The sequence below is a fragment of the Diabrotica undecimpunctata genome, chromosome 1 (genome assembly GCF_040954645.1).
Source record: "Diabrotica undecimpunctata isolate CICGRU chromosome 1, icDiaUnde3, whole genome shotgun sequence".
Classification (NCBI taxonomy): Eukaryota; Metazoa; Arthropoda; class Insecta; order Coleoptera; family Chrysomelidae; genus Diabrotica; species Diabrotica undecimpunctata.
Genome location: NC_092803.1, coordinates 96,763,514 through 96,784,995, shown reverse-complemented (window position 1 = coordinate 96,784,995; position 21,482 = coordinate 96,763,514). Strand labels below are relative to the sequence as shown.

General features: G+C 35.7%; 1 long non-coding RNA gene across 2 annotated transcripts; it reads right to left on the bottom strand.

Annotated features, from left to right (window-relative positions):
• Window positions 1–466: 466 nt before the first annotated feature.
• LOC140439742 (uncharacterized) lies at window positions 467–1,318 on the bottom strand. 2 transcript variants are annotated; one of them, XR_011950717.1, is made up of 3 exons: window positions 1,168–1,318; window positions 843–966; window positions 467–584 (listed from the first exon to the last, which is right to left on the bottom strand). It is a non-coding gene; the product is annotated as an uncharacterized lncRNA (long non-coding RNA). The 2 variants fall into 2 exon arrangements; XR_011950718.1 differs by having other exon boundaries at window positions 843–951.
• Between the last annotated feature and the right edge of the window lie 20,164 nt (window positions 1,319–21,482).

Sequence of the window (21,482 nt, the reverse complement as noted above, 5' to 3'; positions counted from 1 at the left end):
AGAAAGTTTTTCGACGATGATACTTCGCTCCCTTATGGATTTAAATGAATAAAACTGTAATTCTAATATACTCTATATTAAACTGTAAATATTTAACCTATTTTTATTAAATAAATCGTATGTTCTGAACCGCCTTTTTTATTTACCACCACACCCTATATGTAATAGAATGAAGTATATTTTGTATTTACAGAAAAAACAAGTCAAAAGATGCTTAAAAACTATTACTTAAACATTTTTTGATATTTCGTTTAGTTATTATGTAAAATAAATTGATACTATTAGAAGATCGGCGATTCTCAAACAAACAACAGGACATTGTTATCTAACCGGTGAAAACGATAAATTTAATATTTTATCCGAATATTGTACAAACTTATGACTTCTGATACTTAAACAGGAATTGTTTATAAATAAAAAACAATAAAAGTTTACACATTTTTTATATTCTTTTTATTAACGAAATGTAAAGCGTAAAATTTACAAACATTTGCCTACCCTTATTTATTCAACGTCTTTTGGTTCCTTGTCAGCTGTTGTTGGCTGTAGAGGGCATTAGTTCGCGCATTGCCTCGTCTTTTTATCTGAAATTATATATTACACACTTTGAAATTACTGCCTGTATTATTTTTTTCTACGTACTCATTAAGTACAATTAACCATTTTTAGTACATAAACTTATAAAAAAGCATTTTTATTTAGCAAATAAGCCGGTATTGTAGCGCATGCGCAATAGCCATTTGTTCCACATGTAAATTAGACATTTTCAAAAATCGACCTTTAGGCTTGTTAAAAACTCTGCATATTTAAAAGCATAAGCAAAAAAAATAACAATAGTTTACCTTAGTATACTTCGTGTAATCCGTCGTCTTTTACAGCTCCTACGGTGTAGATTTTGAACATTTGGAATTTGTTGATTAGGGTTTCTATCCCGATGTTTGGTGTACTCTTCTGTAAAAAATAGAACTGCCAAAAATTATTTGATCATTTTTTTTGAAATATTTTACCGGTACACACACCATTTTGTACACGTGTATTCAATCTACATTTTTTCCACAAAATAAAACAGCGTGATAACGTTTCTTTTTTTTAACTTTTCTGCGTTTTCCTCAATACGTATTTAGTTATACTTTTTATTACATAATAATATTACATGAGTTTACTTACTGTTGTTTCTTAGCACCAATATCTTTCTTGGTAGTTCCGCGTATACATATAACTGTATATTTTTTTCACCAAATTTTCGCTTTTTGACACATTTTTTCTGAAAATTCACACCTTACAGAGGCATACTTAAAAGACTTGTATTAACTTAAGCCGGGCGTTGGTATTTCTACAACTAAACAATTAACAGTAATTGTGGTTTTGTTGATATCAAATCACCGTTTTAAACAAGACATTTTTATTCATTTAAATATTTTGTAGTAATATGTAAATTCGTTTTTGCGTTATCCTCTGCGGTTTGTATATCGTAGCCGACGCCTTTAACTTTATCAATTCCCGGTGTTTCTCCCAACCGTCTATTATATCAATAAGACTCTTTATTTAAAAATAATCCTATCGAAATCATTTGTTTCGTTAAGCGATAATACACACATGCTTTTCCGTATGCTTTTATTTTACTCAAATACAAACAACATATATTATTTTTATCCTTGATATTACGTATCATGCCGGGTATTTGGACAGTTTTTCACATACCTGTGAACGATACCTATTAGTTTATAATTAAAATATAATAGTACAGCTGTTGTCCAGCGCGGGCCGACGCGGCGTCACATTGGGCGGGGCGTGTTGACGTCAGAGTGGGAGTGAAGGGGGTAGTCCAAATCGCCTCCATACCTACTGTACTGATTGTTCCTTAAAAAAATCTATGTAGAAAAAATTTCATACGTTTTCCACGTTGAAATGTGAAGGTGTAATAATGTTCTGATCGAACAGTTCTAACCGTGGGAGTGTCAATATTTGCGCATCCACTTCTACAACGAGACGACGAAGTATGATTCGGAACGGCTATTTAAGGCGTGTGAGTAGCGGAATTACACAGTCTTGTAGCTAGCGCTCTAGGCTCCCTGACTCGCCGGTGTAGTGAACCTGCGAGCCAATCCGGACAGAGAGATTTCCGTATTGAGGATCGTACTCTGTCCTTAACCAAGCGGAACTCATCGGTACTGTGTATTGAACATTACCATGGATCTGCACAGCCGAATATTTTATTTGCGAGTGCGTTCGGAGCTCCCGCTGAATTGAAGCGGAAGCGAGCATAAGTCTGCGTGTGATCGACTTCACCTATTTCATTTCTTTATTAGTAATAATTAACTTCTTTTTCTTTTATAGACGTTCGCCGGGGAGTTCATTCATCGCGGGACCCAGACGGGGACGTAGAATTCACTTCATTTTTATTTATTGTATGTACGGCGTAGAATTCATTTTATTTTATTTATTGTATGCTAAATTATTAATAGATTTATTTTTTTATTTCAACCTGTGTTTTACTGAGTCTGTCGCCCCGAAAGAGCTACCCATCATAAACTGGCGCCCGAGCAAAATTAATAACATGCCGACAGATAAAGACACAGACTCAGTAACAGGTACGTCGTGGATAAACCGACTTTGCAAAGAGGAATTGCAGAGCGAGGCCGAAAAATGCGGCTTAGATCCCAAGGGAACCGTCGACGAATTGAGAGCACGACTCAGAACCTATTTTAAAAATCGCGAGGAAGCTACAGGAACAATCCCAAAAGAAAAAACTTCCAAGGGAACAGAATCGACACACTGACCCAGGAAATTTCGGGCATCCGAAGCCAATTACAGGAATTAACAATAACAAAACAAATGGGGCAACCAGAATTGCTAAATCAAATACGAAAGTGGAACACACACTTCGACAAGAAACATTCGGATGCAATAGAATTCTTAGAGAGGATAGATGAATTAAACTTGGCCTACGAGATCGATAAACAAGATCTACTAAGAGCATTACCAGAATTATTAGGAGACCACGCTTTGTTATGGTACAGAAACAATAACAAAAATTGGAAATCAGGGACAGATTTCAGAGAAGATTTTAAAAAAGCTTTCTATCCCAGGGGATATTTGTTACAACTAGAAGAGCAAATCCGAAACAGAAAACAGAGACAAAACGAACCAGTAGATAGATATATCACGGAGATTCAAACATTAATCAGACGAGAAGGATCTTTTTCCAGAAACCAAGAACTCGAAAGGATATACAAAAATTTGTTACCAGAATATAAGCTTTATGCTCGCTGCTGGGATTTCGGAAACTTAGCCGAATTACAAGATTTAGCCCAAGAATACGAAGCTCTAGAAGACGAAAGACCCGAGCAAGTCAGATTTGCCGTGGAAACTGGAGAGGCACGGACCAAGCAGAGTACGATGTGAAAACGGCATGCTTTAGATGCAAGATGCCAGGTCACAGCCGTAAAAACTGCAAAAACCCATGGAAAAAGTTTTGTTCGCGTTACGGCAGAGAAGGGGTTTACAGCAGCGACTGCTGTTTCAGGCATCAGGAAAACGAATTACAGACTGGAGAAACAAGGAGTCGTCCCAGTCTGTAAGACAAGATTCGACTCCATTCGTTTTCGCCGTTATACAGCCAGCAAGCAATGACATTTGACTGTTCGCATCACTGAAAATAGGGCAAAGAACATACAGAGCGCTCATCGACACAGGAACCACTAAAAATTACGTCGGGAATAGAATAGCTCAGATATACAAGGACTCTCTAGATAGCTACAGCGGGAGAACAAGACTAGCAAATGGAGCGTCAATGGAGCTTAACCAGAAGTTGACAATTGAATGCGAGATCGATAAGTTACAAACCCGACAAACATTCATAGTAATGCCAGGGTTGACGGAAGATGACTTACTAGGAGTGGAATTCCTCAGGAACCATTCTATCGAACTTAAGTTCGATAAACATACGACCAAACAATATATACAACATCAAGAAGAGACATGTAATACTTTAAAAGACTCCACTCAAAATACGGAGTTAAAAAGGTTCCTAAGAAAAGAACTAAGGGAGTTTGAGAACATAACAGGACCCACCAACTTATTAAGACACGAAATAAAATTGAAGAAAAAGTGCGAGTCAAGCAGCCTTATATGCGGCACAATCCCGCAATGCTACAGATCATCAACCAAGAAGTGGAAAAGATGTTTAAAGAAGGAACCATCGAACCCTCCACAAGTGGTTGGAGTTCACCGATTGTACTAGTTAGGAAAAAGGATAACTCGTACAGATTTTTCATTGACTTTAGAAAAGTCAACGAACTATCAGATAGGGACGCATATCCGTTACCCAGAATATCGGAAATTCTGGATAGACTTAAGGAAGCAAATTTTATAACGACCCTCGATTTGAAACAGGGATATTTTCAAATATCCCTAGAAGAAACAAGCCGCCCAGTGACAGCATTCAGCGAACCCGGAAAAGGCCATTTTCAGTTCAAAACCACCCCATTCGGACTGCATTCCGCAGGAGCCACTTTCCAATGCCTACTGGATAAGGTAATACCTCCCAATATGGAATTTGAGTTTCCATACTTGTATGATATCGGAGTAATATCTAAAACGCTCCAAAAGCATTTAAATCACCTACATGAAATCTTCCGAAGACTGAAAGAAGCCAGATTACAGCTGAACTTCGAGAAATGCACGTTTTGCCAGACAGAATTCAGATACTTAGGACATGTGGTTGGATCAGAAGGAATAAAAACTGACCCGGAGAAAACCAACGCTATAACCGGACTTACAGCACCGAGAAATGTACGTCAACTCCGCCGGTTCCTAGGAATAACATCATGGTACCGCCGATTCATAGAGAACTATTCGACAATAGCAGGATCGCTAAACATGCTTCTGAAGAAGAAGATAAGATGGAAATGGACCAATAAGCAGGAAAACGCGTTTGAAGAGCTAAAATCAAAACTTACATTTTACACTGCAAAAAAATTACTTACAAAACATTTTACCTGCAAACAGATGCGTCGAACTGTGGAGACTTGGGATTGCACTAACACAGAAATACTACGGCCAGGTTAAAGTAATTGCATATGCTAGTCGAACCCTCACACCAGCCGAGACAAAATATTCCACAACGGAAAAAGAATGTCTATCCATCGTGTACGGGATAAAGCAAATGAGGTCATATATAGAAGGATACAATTTTAAGGTCATATCAGACCATCAGTCCCTCAAATGGCTGAAGAACCTTAAAAACCCGTCAGGTCGGTTAGCCAGTTGGAGTTTAGAACTGCAACAGTACGATTTCGAGGTAATATATAGAAAGGGAGTCCTCAACAAGGTAGCAGATGCTTTCTCACGACAACCACAAGAAAACCAGGGCGAAGAACCAGAGTTGGAATTATTAGCATCAGAGCTGGATCATGCAGTTGGTACTGATAATTTATACTGATAATTTATATAGGAATGTACTCCAGAATCCAGACGATTTCCCGGATTTACAAATATCATACGGGAAATTATATAAACACGTTTGGAGCAGCCGTAATTTAGCCGACCCAGAGTTTAATAACCCATGGAAATTATGCGTACCAAGATATAAAAGGAAAGATATTTTGGAGGAAAATCATGACTCGACCACAGCAGGCCACTTAGGAATTGCAAAAATAATTTGCCGAATAGCGCAAAAGTACTATTGGCCTAAGATGTTTAAACAAATTGCAGACTACGTTAGAGCCTGTACGAAGTGCCTCCAATATAAACCGTCTCAAATGCAAACCAGCCGGGAAAATGCAACCGTCCACTGTAGAAAAGCCTTGGCATACTATCTCAGTTGATTTATTGGGACCATTCGCAAGATCTGCAAAAGGAAACATTTTCTTAATAGTCGTGCAAGACCGGTTTACCAAATGGGTCGTAGCCCAGCCAATAAGAGCAGCATCTACGAACTCAATCATCGACACTCTACGATCAAAGGTAGTCATGCAATTCGGTATCCCGAAGAAAATCATCTCGGACAACGGCGCGCAGTTCACAAGCGAAAATTTTAAGGCGTTCCTAAAGTCCTATAACATAATTCACATTCTAACACCGCCGTACTCACCTCAATGCAATCCAGTAGAACGAATGAACAAAGTACTGAAAACGATGATAGCTATTTACGTGGAGGATAACCATAAAGACTGGGACAAATACATACCAGAATTCTGCTACGCCATAAATTCGTCAAGACACGATTCAACAGGATTTTCACCAGCGCTTCTTAATTTCGGAAGAGAATTAGATACAACAGAGGCGACAAATGGACAAGATATACAGGGGTATGAAGAGAACTTAAACAAGTTAGAAGCGTTAAGAGAACTGGCGAAAGTGCACATGGAACACGCTTTCGAGGACCAAAAGAAACATTACGTTCTAGGACGAAGAGACTGGCGGCCACATCCAGGAGATCGAGTCATGAAAAAGGAACACCATCTATCATCGGCTAGTGCAGCTTTCACCAGCAAACTAGCTCCGAAGTACTCAGGACCATACGGCGCATGTAAAAGATTTAAAACCATGGGAGGGGGGAAATGTTACTACAGAAATCCAATCCCCACCATAACCAAACGGTATTTAAGCAGAATTCAGTTCATCTACATCAAACATGGAAGAGGTATTAGAGATACCGGAAGAGATGACCCCTCTGGGAACGCCAGAGAGACCCGAACTACCCGTGACACCAGGGAAAGACGCGGAGAGGATCATGAAGAGGTTCCACGAACTTTTCGGGACACCACCAACCCCAACAAGGAAGACGAGCGTACCCGATACTAAAACAGGACCAGAAGCCCAATCCGCGTCAACTCCAGGAGAACCTGAACCCGGGAAATACGCCGATTTTATAGAGATCGTCCCAAAACACCTGATCGAGAGGGGGACCAAAAGATACAGGATATGCTGTAACAACGGGAGGAAGATTGTGATAAAGATATCGAGAGGGATAGATGGCATCACAAGGCTGTAGACACCATATACACAAAAAAAAGGTATGTTACTTTTTTTTCCAAAGAGAAGGGGGTGTAAAGGTAGCATTCCGCATCATGCGACCGAGACAGGAGACAGAGACAGGCGACAGATAGGCGAGACCGCGACACCAAGTGAACTGTCGCCCCTTGAACTGGGTACGCGACCGAGACAAGCGACATACGAGAAACGTGCGGCTAAAAAGAAGGTATAATGACTTCGAAACTACTCTTTAAAAGGTTAATGGAAGAAGAAGAAGATGACGATATACTTCTATATTACATGTTTCGAATAAGAAAACGGAGTTGTATAAATTCTATATTTAAAACAAGGCGCGAGGAAGGCTTTTTTAATTTATTAATAATGAATCATTTATCATTAGATGAAGAAAAATTTAGAGGTTATTTTAGACTGAATAGAACACAGTTCGATTATATAAACAATTTAATAGAGAAGGACCTACAAACAAAAGGCGACATAACATCAAAAGAAAAATTATCTTTAACTTTAAAGTAAGTTTTATATCTTAATACTAAAAAAAATGTTAATTAATTTTATAATGAAAAAAGGGAATTGAAATAGTCTCCATCATGTTGTGAAGCAGGCGTACTACTATTGGTTGCAGAGGCTGATCCAGAGGGAGAAACGACGGATGAAGCATAAATATGTTCGTCTGATGTCGGGGGAGCTGTTTGAATGCTGCTTTCCATATCCATTTGCATTAGTTCATATTTTGTCAAAATGTTGAATATTTTGCTCCTTGCCTGTACTTGAAAACGCTGGTTCAATTTTCTCATTATAGATTTAATATGGTTGCCAAATGTATTAACTTCGTCATCATTTTCTTTGATAGTGTTTATTTCTTGCAAGAATATTTGTCTCTGGTCGTCTCGTTTCTTGAGATAAGTCAAAAAATCATCTTCGACTTTCTTTCGTTTTTTAGCTGGCGGATGTGTAGATTTGGCTGCCTCCGGAGCCGGTTGGATCGACGTATCTAGATTTTCTTCACTAACAAAGGGGATTTCTGCCTTTTCAGTTGACATAAGACTTTCGGAAGAAATATTGGAGACACTGGCTCTTTCGGTGGATACCTGTTCCAAGAACCGAAGTCTTTCAAACAGCTCCCATTTGGAATTTTTAGCTGGAGCACCCGATCCAGTTGCCATTTTCTTTTTACGTTTGTAACGATTATACGAATTTCGAATGTACTTCCACCTTTTTTTACAGTCAGCATCTGCAAAAAAGAAAAGTATTGTGTTATGTATCAACTAATTGTTAAAAGTAATCAGCTTAGGTCTGGATCCAAATTCACTCGTCGAATTTGTAAAGTTTTCTGTGTTTGTCCCTTTTCATGGAAATCTTCGTCTTAGATTCGTCACTTGGAAAGTGATTTGAGTGGCGGTTGATGGTAACAGTTTAATGTGTATGCAGTCTAATTCTACCTGTTCCTGTTTTTTAAGAGACATACTCCAAAGTTTTGTGTTCAGTACCGGCTTCGGCCTCAAATGGTTGGGGCCAATTCGCAGTGTGAGATGCAGTCGTTTTGTTCATGTGTTCGTGTCCAGAGAGTTCAACTCCAGTTTCCAACCCCAGGAACTTAAAGTTATAAAGTGAAATCCAGGTAACTTTTTGTGTATGAATTTCAAAGTAAGGTAGGCATTTTTTTTAAATAACAATAATTGCTTTCATACAGGATAAAAATGGTAATATTTAAAGTTGTAAATTTTATGGTTTAACTCAAGCTGTCATTTTAATTGTTGTTTTAAATTAAATGTTAACTTATGACAGCTCGTTTTATTACTTTTCATATTAATTTTTTTGTTAAAAAAAAGGTTAACCTCCATGTAATAATAGTTTTGAAAGTTTTTTGTGGCGTTTCCCAGTTGTAAACAGATAGGACATATGTAAGTCTTTTTTATTTTTTATTTTGGTATAAACCCATGTAATTTGTATCATTATTTTTATGACTGTTTGTGGTAAGACACAATAAATGTTAAATTTTTTTTAACATTTCGTTTATTTTTTTTAATTAACCCTTTTTTGAGTTTCATTTGAAAAAGATATGTTCTGCATTTCTAATAATTATTTCCCTAGTTACTAACTAGTTGTTGTAATAGTTACAATTAGGCACCTTGAAGTGGCGTCCTTTTTAAATTACTAGAGGTGTTTCCTGTTTCCTTTCTGTGTTTTGTTTTATTTGCCCCAAGAGATTCATGACCTTTTGTTTCATATTTTTGTAGTTGCCCCAATCCAAACCCCTTGTCATTTACTTATCCACGACCCAAGCTCTCCTAACAAACCCTGAGTCCTGTCCGCACAAGTTTCGATTTCTTTTGCTTGCCCTATCAGTAGATAAACAGAGTGACTTCACGAAACTTTCAGAGCGAAAGTGACGTCACACTAGGCCACGCCTTCCTGGTGACGTAGGAACGTCCCCCGTGTTTCAAGGCCACGCCCTTGGCTAATGGTGACGTAGGTACGCCTCTCGTATCTCTAGGCCACGCCCCTCGGCCAATGTTGTCATAGGAACGCCTCCAAGTAAACGCCTGACCAATGGTGACATAGGAACGTCCCTACTCGTGACGTTAGAAGATATTCTCGACCAATGGTGCCATAGGAGCGTCCCCACGTGACGTTAGAACATATCGTCGACCAATGGTGATACAGAAACGCCCCACTCGTGACGTTAGAAAATATAATCGACCAATGGTGGCACAAAAACGCCCCACTCGTGACGTTAGAACATATCGTAGACCAATGGTGACACAGAAACGCCCCCAAGTAAACGCCTGACCAATGGTGGCATAGGAAGGTCCCCTCGTGACGTTAGACTATATCCGCGACCAATGGTGACACAAAAACGCCCTACTCGTAATGTCAGAACGTATTTATGTCCAATAGCGGCATCATGACATCAAATTGAGTTCATCCTCGTGTCTCACCGACCAATGGTGACATAGGAACACCCCCAATGGGAAAGTGTGCATCGACGTCCAATGAGAACGACGTACATCGACCAATGGTGGAGGCTATCATGAAAAGACACCCAAACGCCCCCCCATTCCCCCAATAATAACGAAGGTACGGCTCGACGAACACCAATGGCGACAGCCGAAAATAGTCAGTAATTTTTAAAATACCTCATATATATATTATCCACAACAATTAGCGTTATAGCAAAAATTCGTTTATTTTTCAATTTATATTTTACGAGTAATTTTAACTTCGTTTATATAAATAAAATTATAAATCTTTATAAAAATTCCAACCAGCGGATGTGCATTTCCTTTTAACATTTCTCACACGGTCGCCGGAAACACGTGCAACAATTTTTTTCAAGAATCAGCTTATTAGTCATTAGTAGACTTCGGCAAATATGCAAATAAAAATGTAAAAAATATGCGCATAAATATGCACGTGTTTACCCGAAAATATGCAAATATTTTACAAAATATGCATACAAATAAATAAAAAAATCGTAAAATAGTAACAATTTTATTTAAAAAAAAAAGTGTACATAACTAAATATTTCCTACTATTCATTAAGATTTACATTTATTTTAAGTAACTACATCATTTTTAAGTATGAATAAACTTATTTAGAATTATGGTAACAATAAATGACCAAGTGGTGTTCAAAATTTTCTAACAAAAACTTGTGGCTTCTGTCTGAGTACATATATTTATATATGGAAAAACTTCGTTCAACATCAACTGATGTAACGGGAGCATTTTTCAAACTAACCAAAACATTTGGTTCTAAATTAATTGTTTCCGAAATATTTCCAGCTAGAACACTGACTACTTCAGAAAGAATATGGTAACCTTTATTTTTTTCCATAGTAGCTTCAAATTTTTTTAAAATATCTTTTCCAATATTACCTCTAACGTTCCGACAACATGACGCAAATTCTTTTATTAATGCTGTACTTTCGAATAATGACAGTTTTGGTGATTCTAACTGAGTAATTGTTTTTTGAACAAAACTAAAATTTGATTTTATAAATGAAAGTTCTTGTTGAAGCAAGTTACTCTGAAAAGTTTGTTTAGAATCCAAAAGAGATTGGGAACTTTCATCTGTTAACGTATCAATTATGTTCTTTATTTTAACAAAATGATCTGCATAAAAATTAGCTGCTTCTAACCATGTTCCCCATCGCGTTAAAATAGGTTGTGGTGGAAGAGGAATGTTAGGTAGCATTTCTTTATAAAGTTGAATTCTTATAGGAGATTTAAGAAATACTTTTTTGACACTGGATATCATGGTATTTACAAGAGGAAACTTTTTTCGTATTTCCTCTGCAACTCTGTTTAATCCATGCGCTACACAAGTAACATGTATTAAATCTGGGAAAAATATTTTTAAATTTTGTCCTGCTTTCACCATATAAGGAGCAGCATCCGATAAAATATGCAGTAATTTATTAGAAGGAATAGTTGTCGGAAGAAAAAAAGTTGCTAATGTTTCTTGTATAAAACGCGAAATTGTTAAAGCATTTGTTTTCTCAAGTTGCTGGCATGAAATAAGATGAGATTTTGGTAAGGTATCTTCTTTAAGAACACCAATCAATAAATGAGCAATATACATTCCTGAGGAATCAGTGGTTTCGTTTACAGATATGTAAAAATAATTATCTGCAATTTCTTCCTTAATATTAATTAACACCGACGAGTATAGCCCGTTCACATTATTTCTTCTTAGAGACCGATCACTTGGAACATTAAGTTTGCAATATTTTTTTAGAAACGAACTAAAATTTACATTTGCTAATTTTGAAAGCGGTATGTTTGCAGACACTAATGCGCGACACAAGTCTTCATTAAAAGTTTCTTGCTCATCTAATTTTTTTGAAGTAGATTGGAAACATTTAGCCATTGAAGTTTGATGTTTTCCTCCTATTTTTCCTTTTTTTTTGCAATGTGTGAAGCAGTTCTCACATGTTGGTCTATCTGAAATTTCTTCTCACATGCTATCTATAAATAAAAATAAAAACCTTTATTTTAACCCAACCTTTAAAATATAAAAATATACAAGGTGTTTTTGGTTAATCAAATAACTGGTTTAGAAAAAAAAAACACTCGCTAAGTGTTTTAAATGCAGTATTAATCCACAAATTAGTTTTTGTTACTAACCATTAGTACATCATATAACTTATTTTAAAATTCAACAAAAGTTTTTTTTTTGTTAATTCAATTACAATAAAAATAATTGTGTTTTAGAATAGCTGACTTCATAAAAAAAAGTAAAGGTGAAAAATTTTTCTAAATACACACCATTGTATTGTACCATGGACAATTTTTTCTCACTAAAGGAAGCTATTTTTCATTTAAAAACAACCTACGAGTACTAAATTTCAAGTAAATACGTTTATTGGTTTTAAAGTTATTGTTGTTATTAACTAAAAGAATTTAATTTTTTTTAATTTTAACACCCTGTATCTCGAAAAGTAAATAAGTTTGACCCCTCATTAACTATATCGTTTTGTTCAATTTTTCGAGAAGTATCTACAGTCAAACGTTGTAAGTGTCATTTGGAAACACCCTGTATGTATGAAATATTAGATATTTAATAGAAAATATTAGATACTTACAATTTTGCCACAGACTGAACAGTAGATTTTTCCCATATCCATAGACAGCTCTTTATAAGGTTTAATCCAAGTTGAAGCACTGGTTGTTTTAGGCATTATAAAATCACAATCTTCCTTTTTGTTACGCACAACGAGTGTTTACGCTTTGAATATCAAAACAAAAATGATTTACAAATCTGAGCATCAAATTAGAAATGTTTAGGTACCTAATTCAATAAACTGGGAGATTTTGGAAAATCCCTAAATTAGGAACAAAACTATTAGCCGTTTACCTGCTGTTAAGATACAATAAATTGTAGATAGATTTGGGGATTAGATCATAAAATGCAAATGAGCGAACCCTTAGCGATTATCCAATAACTGAATGCCTCAGTAACCGAGACTTTCTAAGAATGTTGAGGGCTACTTAAATTTATCTTCTTTGAAATTGTAAATGTTTTGTACCTGTAGAGATTACGTACTTAGATCATTTCTTGATTAAAATGACTACAAAATTTTATACAAGAATTGAAATAAATTGGTATGTTTAAAAATTTTCAAATACAGTATAAAAATCTGAACTTTTATGCACTTTATTCAAACTTTTATACAAATATGCCAAAATATGAAATATATGCATAAAATATGCATAATATGCAAAATATGCAATATGCATATTTGCCGAAGTCTAGTCATTAGACACCGGATGTAATATGACGCCAAATATTGCTAACGAGAACGTTACCGGATATTATTGCATTAATTGATACAAAAAATATTTTAAAATTTTTATTTTATGCAAGATCTGTTGCATATTTTTTCTAAGTTTGTCATATTGTTTATTAATTTCTGTATTATTTGAAACATGCAATATTATTTGTCAATATGTTTAATTTTCTCATTTTTAAAGTAGAACAGTGCATTTCACAGATAATAAAGTAGATGTTGATTAAAAAATAGAAGCACGCAAAAAAACATATTTCAATGGTAAATTAAGAAAATATATATTGTTGCAGATGGATCTAGCAAAAATTAATGCATCATCTTTGGTTGCAGAACGCAAAGCAATAAAAAATGGGACACCCTTTCCAATTCACTCAGAAAAAGTGGTAAACACAAAATTTGGGGAAGCAGTTCTACTAGATTTAGGTACTGAAGTCGTGTTCCTGTCTAATCGGGTGACTGAAATATACCGACCAATCATAGGCGAACTTTGTAGAGGAAAATATTCACTAATCTTCGAAGGGAAAGTGGACGTAGGAAAAAACCAGCCTCTGATATCATTTAAAATAGCTGAGCATTAATAAAAATACTGGTGAGTTTTTACATTTATTAATTTTTTATTGTTTGTTCAATCATGAGTTGTGACATTGGTAACCTCAGTAGCGATATTGTACAACATTTAGTTAAGGCGCAAAATATTTTGTTTCAAAATTATACACTGCGAGAAGCGAATGTTTGGTTAAAACACATCAAAAGACATTTGACTTTGTTTACTAAAGCGATTCGGTGTGGAGACTTGGAATTAGCTAAATTACGACAACTACAGACAAACGCAGGTCATTTAAAGACAATTAAATTGGAAATTAAAAATTTCGGTCTTCGCGTGGGTGGCGGAATTAATAATAAACATCGTAGAGTTAAATGGGAAGATGTAAATTCCGTATTTTCGAGTAGAGTCAGAACGGGTATAATTATTAATTTAGGACACAAAGATTTAATGCAATTTTTCAGGGACTGTTTAAAGTTATTTAAAATTCGAGTTAAAAACATTTTAAAAAAATTAAATATGATAAAATGTAATATGACATTATGTGGAGAATTTATTAGAAAATCAAATCAAGGTGATATTAACCAATTTAAATATTTTAACACCAAAAATGCTGTCCTGGACTCAGGAACGGACTTAGTTTTATGGTTTCATAGAAACGTAGTCGATAAATTAATGACCAAGCTATCAGAATTTAAAGAAAAGGGATCAGGGTGGGCTTTGAAAAAAATAGTTTCTTAAGAAGTCAATATAAATAAATATGAAGTGGGAAATGAAGCTTCGTCGTTCATTAGACTACCAGAGCCAATCCAAAAGAAGCATGCATGTATTAATATCAAAAACAATGATGAAGCATGCTTTTTTTAGAGCATAGTTTCGGCGATTTATCCAGCTAAATGCAGTTCAGATCGTACTTCTTCATATCCACATTATGCCACAGTCTTAAATATCGATGGGCTAGAGACACCTATGACTATAAAGGGTATTTCAAAATTTGAAAAGTTAAATAACATTTCTGTAAACGTTTACGGGTTAGAAATGAATGTTGCTAAAGAGAGAACATTTTGCGTAACATCACCGGTAAGGCTATGCAAAACCAAATTACCTAATCATGTAAATTTATTGATTGTGCAGGATAAATATTTTCCAAAATTGAATGGCTACGAAGCACCTATGGTTCACGATGAATACGTAGAAATTAAATATCATTATTGTATGACTAAAGATATGTCTCGACTCATGTCTAGTCAGTTGAGTGAGAATCGTAATAAAAAATTTTTATGTGACAGGTGTTTGAATTATTTTAGCAGTTTTGACAGATTAAACGATCATACAAAATATTGTGAGAAAATCAATGAATGTAAAGTTTCATTTCCATCATATCAGAATGTTGAATTTAAAAATCATATGAGTAAAGAGGCAGCACGGGTTCTGCGTATTTTCCCATCTTAAATCCCATAAGAAATCGCTAAGGTCCATTCTGGTCATTTTTGGCTCTTTTTGTAGTGGAGGCGCGACGGCTTATCGGATCGTGACGTACGAGGGCTCATTGGAACGGGAGAAAGGTAACGAATACGTTGAAGCAAAAAACAAAGATGGCGGCATTGCCAAAAGGACACTAAGCCTGTAACGTCTAAACGGCTCAACGTACAACAAGGTGCAAGGTATCAATGGAAAGGGGAGGTGATAACGAATATGTAAGGACAAAAAACAAACGCAAAGACAATGACAAAACGGCACTATATCGTTTCTCTGTTGTTATTAGTCAGATTACTACGTGTAACACGTTAAATGAAAGAGGAGGGGATATCCAATACGTTAACACAAAAAATAGACGGAAAGACATTGTCAAAACGGCAATATATTGTATCCCCGTTGCTATTGGTCCGATTTTGACGTATGAGACGTCAAATGAAAGAGGGTGGGATAACGGCACTATATCGTAACCTAGTTGTTATTGGTTGGAAAGTTTCGAACTTGGATTTGAGGTTCGAATTGGTTTGTAAATGCCCCTTTGTCCGCTTCTTGTCGATCGACGATGATAGGTATAATAAAAGTTGAAGTTGTGGAGTAAAAGTGTTGATTTATTGACAGCTACTGGTAATTACACAATATGATGTTCGTTAGGTAACTACTTATGATTGACTGTATGTAGACTGCGCTCACATGAGCTCAAATCCCCAATTTATAATCTCAGAAATAATTCATACCTCAGCACAGACGTTATTGCTTCCTATCATACCATACCAATAAACTTTGCTTACCTTACAATTTAATCTACGCCTTAATTGCGGTACTTAGGAAGTTCAATTAGAAAATATATTATTTGGCAATTTATTTAGTTGTAGGTAAATGAACTAATTATTAAAATATTATACGATATGGTTTTACAATGTCACTTATACACGGTGAAACTATAATAGAATAAGAAGTTAAGAATAATGTGAGATTACAAATTAAGGGGTTAATTTGTGATTGAACATATTGGCCACTATATAAAAAACAAACAGACGACCAATAGAAATATTTAAAACATATAAAATATATAATAATAATATAACAATAATCATAACACTAATTCACTCGGTTTTTTAATTATTATCTTACCCGAGCAGTGCTACCTATAATTTGATTATTTAGAATTTATGTTTCAGCTAAACTATCTAATTCAAATCTAAGCTCATTAAGTGAAAGTGATCTAGGAGGGGCTTTCTTTAAAGTACTACTTAAATTTGGTTGTGATAAAGTATGTCTTCGAGGCGCTGGATGAGGTTGGATGCAAGAACCTTGATGCCTTTGTTTTCTGGCTCTCTTGGAGTTTCGAATATATCTGACCACCTTCCTTTATTTTCATATGTCACTTAAAATTAGTGTAAGGTATTGTAATCTACTGCAAGTAGATTCCTTGGGACCAACAACGAGCGCACAACACTACCTCTTCTTTTTCTAGGTTTGTGTCTCTTTGAACTTTCTTCTCTAATTGCAGCAGTCTCGCATATGCTTGCGGTTCTGAGTCCCCCTAATATGCTTCTATTAGAATTGACGGGTATTTTAACTTCAAATCTTCCTTCATTATCCCTTTTTACTGTTCTTTTATAATATCCTTCACACTCTTTTTCTTCTACTGAAAGAGTATTGCTTTGATCTACTTCTTTTAACTCCCAGTATTTTTTTATTTCTTCATCGATCTGTCGTCTAGATATCATGATAAGTACTTGTATATTAGGAATATTCTCTTGCTGTGCTATCTCTGACATCATCCAACCCAATTTTGTATTTTGGGCGAGCAAATCATTCTTTGTTCGATCTACTCCGTCCATTAATATCAGACTATATTCTTTGGCTCCTAATAGAATATCTATTGAACCTGTTTCATTAAAATTTGGACCCGCCAGGACTAAGTTCCTATGGTTCCTTTCTTTCATCTGTATCTCCTTCTCCGGTAGATTTCTTGTTATTTCTCCTAGTACAATTGCTTCGGTCTTCATTTCAAATTCGTTTTTGAAATGCGCCTTTAAGTTTAATGTTACGCTTCATTGCGACGTCCTTTGGTCTTCATTGCCAATTCCAGATATCTGAGCGTGGACAGCCTTTCTTTTTGTTCCGAGACTTGTAGCGGCCTGATCCGTAATGAATGATGACTGCGAGCCTTGGTCAATCAATGCTCTCATCAATTGTGAGCTTCCTTTTGAGTCTCTTACTCGTACTAATACCGTTGCAAGTAGCACTTCTTCATTCTGATGACTTAAACAGCTCACGGTATTCTCTTGTCTCCTTGACGATCCGTCGTAATTGTTGTCACCTCTGGTCCCACTAGAATTGGGTCTATTTTGTGGCCTTCTGTTTTCAGAAGTTCTTCTGTTGTCATACTGACCTGACCCACTAGAATTTGGTCTATTTTGTGGCCTTCTGTTTTCAGAATTCCTTCTGTTATCATACTAACCTTCTGACATGTGTAGTAATGAATGGTGCTGTCCACCACATTCTGCACATCTATGATAGGAATAACATGGTACTTCCCTTTTGTGTAGTAGGCATCTACCGCACCATTGCTTTTCCTTTACGATTTTGTTTCTTTCACGTACTTGTTGACGTAGAAACGTTGTACATTTCAACAGTTTATGTTCTTCATGACACACTACACAGGTTATCTTCTTCTTTACCTGTTGTCTATGATCTGTTCCTTTCCTTTCTGTTTCCAACATCTCCAATGTCTGGAATCTTCTTTGTAGGAATTCCTGTGTTGACTTATATGTCAGAATGTCCCTACTGTCTTAAATTGACATTTCATATAATCTTCTGGTTTCTGTGTCCCACTTTAACATACTTATCCTTGCTATAAGAGGGCTTCAGGACTCTGTCATTATACCTAGTTTACTAATGGCTTCTAAGCATTCATGGAGAGTATCATGTAATGTTTTCAGCGCCTTTGCTGACGTTTCTTTTATCTCCGCAGCCTGAAGTATCCTGTCTATTAAAATAAATAGATTCATCCTTGGATTATCGTACCGATCTAGCAACATTTTCCAGGCAGCACTGTAGTTTGCTTCTGTTGTGTTTAAATGTTGTATTATTCTACTTGCTTCTCCTCGGAGGCTTGTCTTCAGATACTGCATTGTTTCCACATTTGATAGTTGGTTATTCTCATGTATCAAACGTTTAAAAATATCATAGAATGTTACCCAGGATTCATACCTTCCCTCAAAACAGGGTAACTTCACTTGGGGTAATATTATTTTGTCTTTCTTGCATCCTTCCGCTTCTAATCTCTTATTTTCTTTTATGATCGACCGCACCCTTCTTTTCATTGCATAAAATCTTTCTATTTCACCTTCTTCTAGTGTATCCTGTCAGTTAACGAATTTGTATACCTGGGAACGCTCGTCAATACTGAAAATGACACTACCGCAGAGATAAACCGCAGAATTTGCACGGCTAATAGATGCTATTTTGGGCTTAATCTCCTTTTTAAATCTACAGTTATATCAAGAAATACAAAAGTAAAACTCTACAAAACAATAATACGCCCAGTCCTAACATATGGTTCAGAAACCTGGACTTTAACAAAAAGCAATGAAAACATGTTAGGATGTTTCGAAAGAAAAATACTAAGGCGCATCTATGGAGCGGTAAATGAAAATGGTGTCTGGAGAAGACGATACAACTTCGAACTTTATAGGATATACCAGGAACCAGATATCGTAAAACACATAAAGATAGGACGTCTGAGGTGGGTAGGCCATGTAATGAGGATGGAGCAAACCGACCCAGCTAGAAAAACGCTCCTTGATAGACCTATTGGTCAAAGAAGAAGAGGAAGACCCAGAACAAGATTCCTAGATAACATAGACCAAGATATGAGAAATATGGAAATACGTGCTTGGCGGAGGAAGGCGATGGATAGGGACGACTGGAGAAAAATTCTTGGGGAGGCTAGGACCCACACAGGGTTGTAAAGCCAAAATGATGATAGTGTATCCTGTTCATTGTCCACAGTTATTTCCATTATTAAAGCATCTATTTTTTGTACCTTTTCTTTTAAATCTTCTTGTATATCTTCATCGGTTTCGTCGTCTTCCAATAAATGATGAAGTTTTCCCATCCTAATTTCTACTTCTCTAATTTTTGTCGAAGACTTGTACGAATTTTTAATAAAATCCTCTAAAGTCTTTTTCGTTTTTTCATATCTTTTTTGTACTTGTTCGTAAAACTTAGATGTAAAATATTTATCAACTCTCGAACCCTTTTCTTCAATTTCTGTGTTTTGATCTTCAAAGTCGTTCCACAATTCATCAAGTGTTTGTCTTTTGATGTTTAAGTATTCTCTCGTTCGTTTTTCTTTCCGAAGTTTTCGTAAATTATTTAAAAGCTTTGTAATTTCTTGACCTAGCTTTTCTTGATCTAAATACAATCGCTCCATTTCAAACGTATATAAGGCTGACCTAAATTCAACTTTTAAAGTCTCAGCAAGATTACCTTAGACAATACCGAATGAACCTGTCTAACCTTGCTGACACGGCTTATTGTACAAATTAAAGAATGTAATATTATCACTTGTAACCAGAGAGAAAAATTCTTTATATAAAAAAATACAAATACTACAAAATACTATATATTTGGAATGAATGAACTCTGAATGTGTATAAAAATAACGATTTGTCACGATATTTCCCTATATTATGAAAATCAAATGTTTTAAGAATTTTAAATTGTAAGAATCAAATTATGGAGTATAATTAAAATTAAAATAATTTAGCTATTAGATTTGAATTAGCTGTAGACAAACTATTACTTTTTTAAGTAAAAGGTATGCAGAATAAAAATATTTTAATTAAGTATTATTAAATGTGAATCTTAAAGTTTCTTTAATAATCTTTTTAATTTATAAAAAAATGCACTGCTCTAAATGATAATAAATATTCAAAAACTTACAGTTTTATCCCGACGTTCACTTGTATGTCCCTTCTTCCTTCTTAGAACTGCAACTGGAACTGGTGAGCTGGATCTCTGGATGCTACTAGATTTTTCTGCTGGAAACTGGATCTCCAACCTGATGGAACAGTAGACTTAAGGACTGCTATTCAGGTTCTCTTGTAATCAAAGGCACTCGTAAGGCTCCTACCCTTAATTTCGGTGCTTTCTGGTCTTTTTAATTTCTTTTTTCTTTTCTCCACACTTCGAATTCGATCGTCGATCTTGTACGGAACTGGGAAACAGCTATTTAGGTCGCTAAGGGTCGTCTCCTTCGAAGCTCCAAACCAATTAACGCCCTTTTGATGAAGTTTTGTCGAAGGACCAATTGTCGAAGGACAATTGTCAATGGAAAGTTTCGAACTTGGATTTGAGGTTCGAATCGGTTTGTAAATGCCCCTTTGTCCGCTTCTTGTCAATCGACGATGATAGGTATAATAAAAGTTGAAGTTGTGGAGTAAAAGTGTTGATTTATTGACAGCTACTGGTAATTACACAATATGATGTTCGTTAGGTAACTACTTATGACTGACTGTATATAGACTGCGCTCACATGAGCTCAAATCCCCAATTTATAATCCCAGAAATAATTCATACCTCAGCACAGAGGTTATTGCTTCCTATCATACTATACCAACAAACTTTGCTTACCCTACAATTTAATCTACGCCTTAATTGCGACACTTAGGAAGTTCAATTAGAAAATATATTATTCGGCAATTTATTTAGTTGTAGGTAACTGAACTAATTATTAAAATATTATACGATATGGTTTTACAATGTCACTGATACACGGTGAAACTATAATAGATTAAGAAGTTAAGAATAATGTGAGATTACAAATTAAGGGGTTAATTTGTGATTGAACATTGGTTCAATTACTACGTATGAAGCGGTAAATGGAAGAGGATGGGCTAATAAATATATTATCACAAAAACAAACGCAAAGACGTCATTCACGTCATTTCAAGTGAGATTTCACGTCAAATGTCACATCCTGCGTCGAAAGTCATGTCCTGCGTCTAATGTCACATCATTTACATCATTTTACATCAAATGTCACATCCTGCGTCGAAAGTCATGTCCTGCGTCTAATGTCACGTCATTTACATCATTTTACATCAAATGTTACGTTCTGCACCGAATGTCACGTGTTACGTCGAATGTCACGTCAT